The following is a 7,812-nucleotide window of genomic DNA, read 5'->3' as shown; positions in this document are numbered from 1 at the left end:
CGCGAGAAGCAGGTTACAACCTGGCGTTCAACTCTAGAAACAGCCCAGGCACGTGAGAAGCTTAAGTCTCAGCTCCAGCACACACCAAGTGGGCCCCAGAAGTGGATTTTTGCACTATCCATCTTAGTTTACTCATTTTCTGTAAACCTAGGTTACTAGTTTAGTATTTCAACAACTTTTAGAGACTTATTTTGTAACTCATGACATTTTAGATCTGAACTTTGTACTCTTTGACGGCATGAGTCTCTAAACTCCGTTATTGGGGGTGAGGAGCTCTGCTATGTCTCAATGAATTAATGCAATTACTTCTGTTTTCCATTCAAACACGCTTGTTTCTATCTAAGATATTCATTCGCACTTCAATATGATGGATGTGATGATCCGTGACACTCATCACCATCCTCAACCTAGGAACGCGTGCCTAACAACCACCTCCGTTCTACATTCGATTGAATGAGTATCTCTTGGATTCCTTAATCAGAATCTTTGTGATATAAGCTAGAATCCATTGGCAGCATTCTTGAGAATCCGGAAAGTCTAAACCTTGTCTGTGGTATTCCGAGTAGGATTCAGGGATTGAATGACTGTGACGAGCTTCAAACTCACAAGAGTTGGGCGTAGTGACAGACGCAAAAGGATCAATGGATCCTATTCCAGCATGAGTGAGAACTGACAGATGATTAGTCGTGCGGTGACAGCGCACCTAGACCATTTTCACTGAGAGGACGGATGGTAGCCATTGACAACGGTGATCCACTAACACACAGCTTGCCATAGGAGGAACCTTGCGTGCGTGAAGAATAAGACAGGAGAAAAGCAGAGATTCAGAAGACAAAGCATCTCCAAAACTCCAACATATTCTCCATTACTGCATAACAAGTATCTATTTCATGCTCTCTTATTTTTCGCAATTCAAACTGATAAATATAATTGATATCCTGACTAAGAGTTACAAGATAACCATAGATTGCTTCAAGCTAACAATCTCCATGGGATTCGACCCTTACTCACGTAAGGTATTACTTGGACGACCCAGTGCACTTGCTGGTTAGTTGTGCGAATTTGTAAGAAATAGTAATATTGACATTGACATATACAAATTCGTGCACCAAGTTTTTGGCGCCGTTGCCAGGGATTGTTCGAGTTTGGACAACTGATGGTTTATTTTGTTGCTTAGATTAGGAAAAATTTTTCTTTTTGGTTTAGAGGCTTCTATTATTGTTTTTTGTTGAAATTTCTTTTTTAAATCCTTATTTTTTCTTTTTAAATTTTTCGAAAATTTTATAAACTGATAATTGAGTTTTTCTGTTTGAGTTTAGTTCCATATTTTAAGTTTGGTGTCAAGTGCATGTGTTTCTTTTCTTTTAAATTTTTGAATTTGTGTTCATTGTTCTTCCTTAATCTTCAAGTTGTTCTTGTTTATTTTCCTTGTTTGATCTTTAGTTTTTCTTGTTTTGTGATTTTTCTTGTTTTTTTTGTGCATTCTAGAATTATTGGTATCTAAAAAAAATTAAATATAAAAAAATAATATATTTTTATACATTAAACACCTTGTTAAAACACTTTAAATTTATAACTCAATTGGCTAGAGCGTTGTGTCTATGTTCTTGTGAATAGTTGCTCCTTTGAGTCTTTCTTTCTAAAATCTTTTCAAAAATAATTTTTTTTTGATTAAATCTTGTATCAAGTTTTAAGTTTGGTGTTTTCTTGTTAGTTCTTATTTAATTTTCGAAAATTAGTTTTTGGTTTTCTAAAAATTTTAAGTTTGGTGTTCTTTTTTTTATGTTCTTGAGTCCTTTTAGTCTTTGACTTTTTGTTCTTCGTGTTCTTGTGAATCTTCAAGGTGTTCTTGAGTCTTTCTTGTGTTTTGATCTTAAAATTTTTAAGTTTGGTGTTTCTTAGTATTTTTCCTCCAAATTTTCGAAAATAAGGATCATTAGATCTAAAAATTTTAAGTTTTGTGTCTTTTTATTGTTTTTCTCTTTCCTCATTGAATTCAAAAATATCTTTTTCCTTTATTTTAATTGATTTTCGAAATTTCCTTTTAAAAATTCAGATTTTATTTTAAAAATTTTTTATTTTATCTTATCTTAGTATTAAAATTTCAAAATTCAAATCTTTTTCAAAAAAAAATCATATCTTTTTTAAAATCTTATCTTATCTTATTTCAAATTTCAAATTTCAAATTTCAAAATTCAAATTTTAAAATTCAAATATCAAAATTCAAATTTCAAAATTCAAATTTTAAAATTTAAAATTCAAAATTTAATTTTTAAATTTAAAAATCAAATCTTTTCAAAATTTAAATCTTTTTCAAATCCTTATCTTATATTGTTGATTTTTTCGAAAATTCAAAATTCAATTTTCAAATTTCAACTTTCAAATTTCAATTTTCAAAATTTCAATTTTTAAAATTTCAAATTTCAAATTTCAAAATTTCAAAATTTAATTTTCAGATTTAAAATTTAAATTTCAAAACTTTTTAATTTAAATTTCTTATCTTCTCTTACCTAGCTTATCTTATCTTTTCTAATCTCAAATCTTAAAATCAAATCTTTTTCACATCTTTTCTTTTTTTTAATTATTTTATTTTATTTTTTTACAAGTATCTTTAATTTTAAGACATATCTTTTTCAAAACTTCCTAACCAATTTCTCCTTCTTCATTTTTTTTTTGAAAATCCTCACCCACATCTTTTTCAAATTTTTTTTAATTAATTAATTTAGTTTTCAATTTTCTTTTATTTTTTTTCAAATTTTCGAAATTATAGTCAATTTTTCACTTATTTTATTTTATTTTATTTTATTTTAAACTCGGTTTTCAAAAAAAAAATTTGCAATCCACATCATCTCCCTTTCTCCATCATGGATCTAAGTGCAAATGAGCAGTCCAGAAGGACTCTGGGGTCATATGCTAACCCCACTACAGCTTCATATGGGAGTAGTATCTGCATACCCTCCATCGGAGTCAGTAGTTTTGAGTTGAATCCTCAGCTCATTATCATGGTGCAGCAAACTTGCTAGTATTCTGGTCTTCCACAGGAAGAACCTACAGAGTTTCTGGCACAGTTTTTACAAATTACTGACACAGTACATGATAAGGAAGTAGATCAGGATGTCTACAGATTATTACTGTTTCCATTTTCTGTAAAAGACCAAGCTAAGAGGTGGTTAAATAACCAACCTAAGGCTAGCATAAGGACATGGAAACAGCTGTCAGAAAAATTCTTGAATCAATATTTCCCTCCAAAACAGATGACACAGCTAAGGCTAAACATCCAAGGCTTTAAACAAGGAGATAATGAATCTCTTTATGATGCCTGGGAGAGATACAGAGAGATGCTAAGAAAATGCCCCTCTGAAATGTTTTCAGAGTGGGTGTAGTTAGACATCTTCTATTATGGGCTTACAGAGAAAGCTCAGATCTCTTTGGACCACTCAGCTGGTGGATCTATACACATGAGAAAGACAATTGAAAAGCTCAAGAGCTCATTGATACAGTTGCCAAAAATCAGCATCTGTACCTAAGTAGTGAGTCTTCCATGAAAGAAGAGGCTAAAACAGTAACTGCTGAACTCAGTCCTGCATAACAAGTTACTGAATTCAATCAGCAATTAGATTTTTCTAACAAAACAGCTAGCCAAATTCAAAGAGATACTACAAGACACAAGAATGGCTAATATGAATATGGAAGTACAGTTGAAGCAAACAAAACAGCAGTTATCAAAACAAATAATAGAAGAGTGCCAAGCAGTTCAATTAAGAAATGGGAAAACATTAAATACCTCACTTCAGAGCAGTAGAAAGCCAAGAAAAGAACAACTGACAGAGGATGAGCAAAATACTATCCAAAATCCCTCTGAGGACAGTAAGAGCCCAAAGAGGAATAACTCTGGCATTCAAATGCCAGAAAAGGGTGCAAAGCTGGCGTTAAACGCCCAACCCACGCACAGTTCTGGCGTTTAAACGCCAGGAACAGGCAAGGAGCTGGCGTCAAACGCCCAATGGAAGCTCAATTCTGGCGTTCAAATGCCAGAAACAGGTAGGAAGTTGGCGTCCAATGCCAATCAAGCTTCCAACCCTGGCGTTCAAATGCCAGTGAGGGATCAGACACACACAAGTGCTGATAACAACCCCTCTAAAAAGGCTTTCCCAACCACTTCTGTAGGAAATAAACCTACAACAACCAAGGTTGAGGAGTACAAAGCCAAGATACCTTATCCTCAAAAACTAAGCCAAGAGGAGCAGGATAAGCTATTTGCTCGCTTTGCAGACTATCTTAGGACTCTTGAAATAAAGATTCCGTTTGCAGAGGCACTTGAGCAAATACCCTCTTATGCCAAGTTCATAAAAGATATCTTGAGTCATAAGAAGGATTGGAGAGAAACTGAAAGAGTTCTCCTCACTGAAGAATGCAGTGCAGTCATTCTGAAAAGCTTCCCAGAAAAGCTTAAAGATCCCGGGAGCTTTATGATACCATGCATATTAGAGGGTAATTGCACCAAGACAGCTTTATGTGATCTTGGGGCAAGCATCAACCTAATCCCTGTATCCACCATCAGAAAAGCTTGGCTTGACTGAAGAGGTCAAACCAACCTGGATCTGTCTTCAACTTGCTAATGGCTCCATTAAATACCCATCAGGCATAATTGAGGACATGATTGTCAAGGTTGGGCCATTTTCCTTCCCTACTGACTTTGTAGTGCTGGAAATGGAGGAGCGCAAGAGTGCAACTCTCATTCTAGGAAGACCATTCCTAGCAACTGGACGAACCCTCATTGACGTCCAAAAAGGGGAGATAACCCTGAGAGTCAATGAGGATGAGTTTAAGTTGAATGTTGTCAAAGCTCTGCAACATCCAGACACATTAGACGACTACCTGAGCATTGATATTATTGACTCCTTAGTGGAAGAGGTCAATATGACTGAGAGTCTCGAATCAGAGCTAGAGGACATTTTTAAAGATGTTCAGCCTGATCTGGAGGATTCAGAGGAATTGAAAGAGCCTCTAAAACTTCCTCAGGAAGAGGAAAAACCTCCTAAACCCGAGCTCAAACCATTACAACCATCCCTGAAATATGTATTTCTGGGAGAAGGTGACACTTTTCCGGTGATCATAAGCTCTGTTTTAAATCCCCTGGAAGAGGAAGCACTACTTCAAGTGCTAAGAACACACAAGACAGCTCTTGGGTGCTCCATAAGTGACCTTAAGGGCATCAGCCCAGCAAGATGCATGCACAAGATTCTATTGGAGGATGATGCTAAGCCAGTGGTTAAACCACAGAGGCGGCTAAATCCAGCCATGAAGGAAGTGGTGCAGAAAGAGGTCACTAAGTTACTAGAGGCTGGGAATATTTATCCTATTTCTGATAGCCCCTGGGTGAGTCCTGTCCATGTTGTCCCTAAGAAGGGAGGTATGACAGTAGTTCATAATGAAAAAATGAACTGGTTCCTACAAGAACAGTTACAGGGTGGCGTATGTGTATTGACTACAGAAGGCTCAATACAGCCACCAGGAAGGATCACTTCCCTTTACCATTCATAGACCAGATGCTAGAAAGACTAGCAGGTCATGAATACTACTGCTTTTTGGATGGCTATTCAGGTTACAACCAAATTACAGTAGATCCTCAAGACCAAGAGAAAACAGCATTCACATGTCCATCTGGAGTATTTGCATACAGAAGAATGCCTTTTGGTCTGTGCAATGCACCTGCAACCTTTTAGAGCTACATGCTCTCTATCTTCTCTGATATGGTAGAGAAATTTCTGGAAGTCTTCATGGATGACTTCTCAGTATTTGGAGACTCATTTAGCTTCTGTCTTAACCATCTAGCACTTGTTCTGAAAAGATGCCAAGAGACTAACCTGGTTCTAAATTGGGAAAAATGTCACTTTACGGTGACTAAAGGAATTGTCCTTGGGCATAAAATTTCAAACAAGGGAATAGAGGTGGATCAAGCTAAGGTAGAGGTAATTGTAAAATTACCACCACCCACCAATGTTAAGGCAATCAGAAGCTTTCTGGGGCATGCAGGATTCTATAGGAGGTTTATAAAGGATTTTTCAAAAATTACAAAACCTCTGAGTAATCTGCTAGCTGCTGACACGCCATTTATGTTTGACACAGAGTGTCTGCAGGCGTTTGAAACTCTGAAAGCTAAGCTAGTCACAGCACCAGTTATTTCTGCACCAGACTGGACATTACCATTTGAACTAATGTGTGATGCCAGTGACCATGTTATTGGTGCAGTACTGGGACCGAGGCATAACAAGCTTCTGCATGTCATTCATTATAATAGCCGCATTTTAAATGATGCCCAGAAAAATTACACAATCACAGAAAAAGAGCTGCTTGCAGTGGTTTATGCCATTGACAAGTTTAGATCATACTTAGCAGGATCAAAAGTGATTGTGTACACTGACCATGCTGCTCTTAAATATCTACTCACAAAGCAGGATTCAAAGCCCAGGCTCATAAGATGGGCGTTGCTTCTGCAAGAGTTTGATATAGAAATAAGAGACAGAAAAGGGACAGAGAATCAAGTAGCTGATCACCTGTCCTGGATAGAACCAATAGCAGGAGCATCCCTCCCTCCTACTGAGATCTCTGAAACCTTTCTGGATGAGCAATTGTTTGCTATTCAGGAAGCTTTGTGGTTTGCAGACATTGCAAACTATAAGACACAAGGTTCTCCTTCTATAACCATGGAGAGGAAGCATGAAAAGCTTCTCTCAATACAGAGTCAAACAAAACCCCCACATTCAAACTCTAAGTTTGGTGTTGGGAGGTTCCAACCTTGCTCTGATTATCTGTGAGGCTCCATGAGAGCTCACTGTCAAGCTATTGACATTAAAGAAGCGCTTGTTGGGAGGCAACCCAATGTTATTTAATCATATCTATTTTATTTTCTTTTTGTTATTTCGTGATTTATTAGGTTGATGATCATGTGAAGTCATAAAAACTACTGAAAAATCAAAAACAGAATGAAAAATAGCATTGAAAAAACCACACCCTGGAGGAGAGCAGTCTGGCATTTAAACGCCAGAAACAAGCATCTGTCTGGCGTTTAACGCCAGAAACAAGCATCTGCCTGGCGTTAAACGCCAGAAACAGGCTACATTTGGGCATTTAACGCCAGAAACAAGCAGCAGTCTGGCGTTAAACACTAGGATTGCACAGCAAGGGCGTTTTACACGCCTAATTAGAGCAGGGATGTTAAGTCCTTGACCCCACTTGATCTGTGGACCCCACAGGATCCTCTACAGGATCTATGGACCCCACAGGATCCCCTCAGGATCTGTGGACCCCACAGGATCGCCACCTACCTCACCATTCCAATTCAAACCATTTCCCTCCCATACCCACCCCTTCACACTTCTCATTTTACTCCCTTTTATCTTCTTGTGCTTGAGGACGAGCAAACCTTTTAAGTTTGGTGTGGAAAAAAGTGTTGCTTTTTGTTTTTCCATAACCATTTATGGCACCTAGGCCGGAGAGACCTCTAGAAAGAGGAAAAAGAAGGCAGTTGCTTCCACCTCCGAGTCATGAGAGATGGAGAGATTCATCTCAAGGGTCCATAATTCAGTGGTAGAGCATTTGACTGCAGATCAAAGAGCTATGAGGGAGGAGCAACAAAGACAAGGAAGAAACATAGAGGAGCTCAAGAGCACCATTGGTTCTTCAAGAAGAGGAAGATGCCACCCTTATTAAGGTGGACCCATTCCTTAATCTCCTTGTTCTTATTTTCCTGTTTTTCGTTTACTATGCTTCATGTTTAATTATGTTTGCGTCTTTACTATATGATCACTA

Source organism: Arachis ipaensis, chromosome B10 (genome assembly GCF_059453495.1).
Source record: "Arachis ipaensis isolate K30076 ecotype BB chromosome B10, ASM5945349v1, whole genome shotgun sequence".
NCBI classification, from domain to species: domain Eukaryota; kingdom Viridiplantae; phylum Streptophyta; class Magnoliopsida; order Fabales; family Fabaceae; genus Arachis; species Arachis ipaensis.
Note: the sequence above shows the minus strand (reverse complement) of the source record.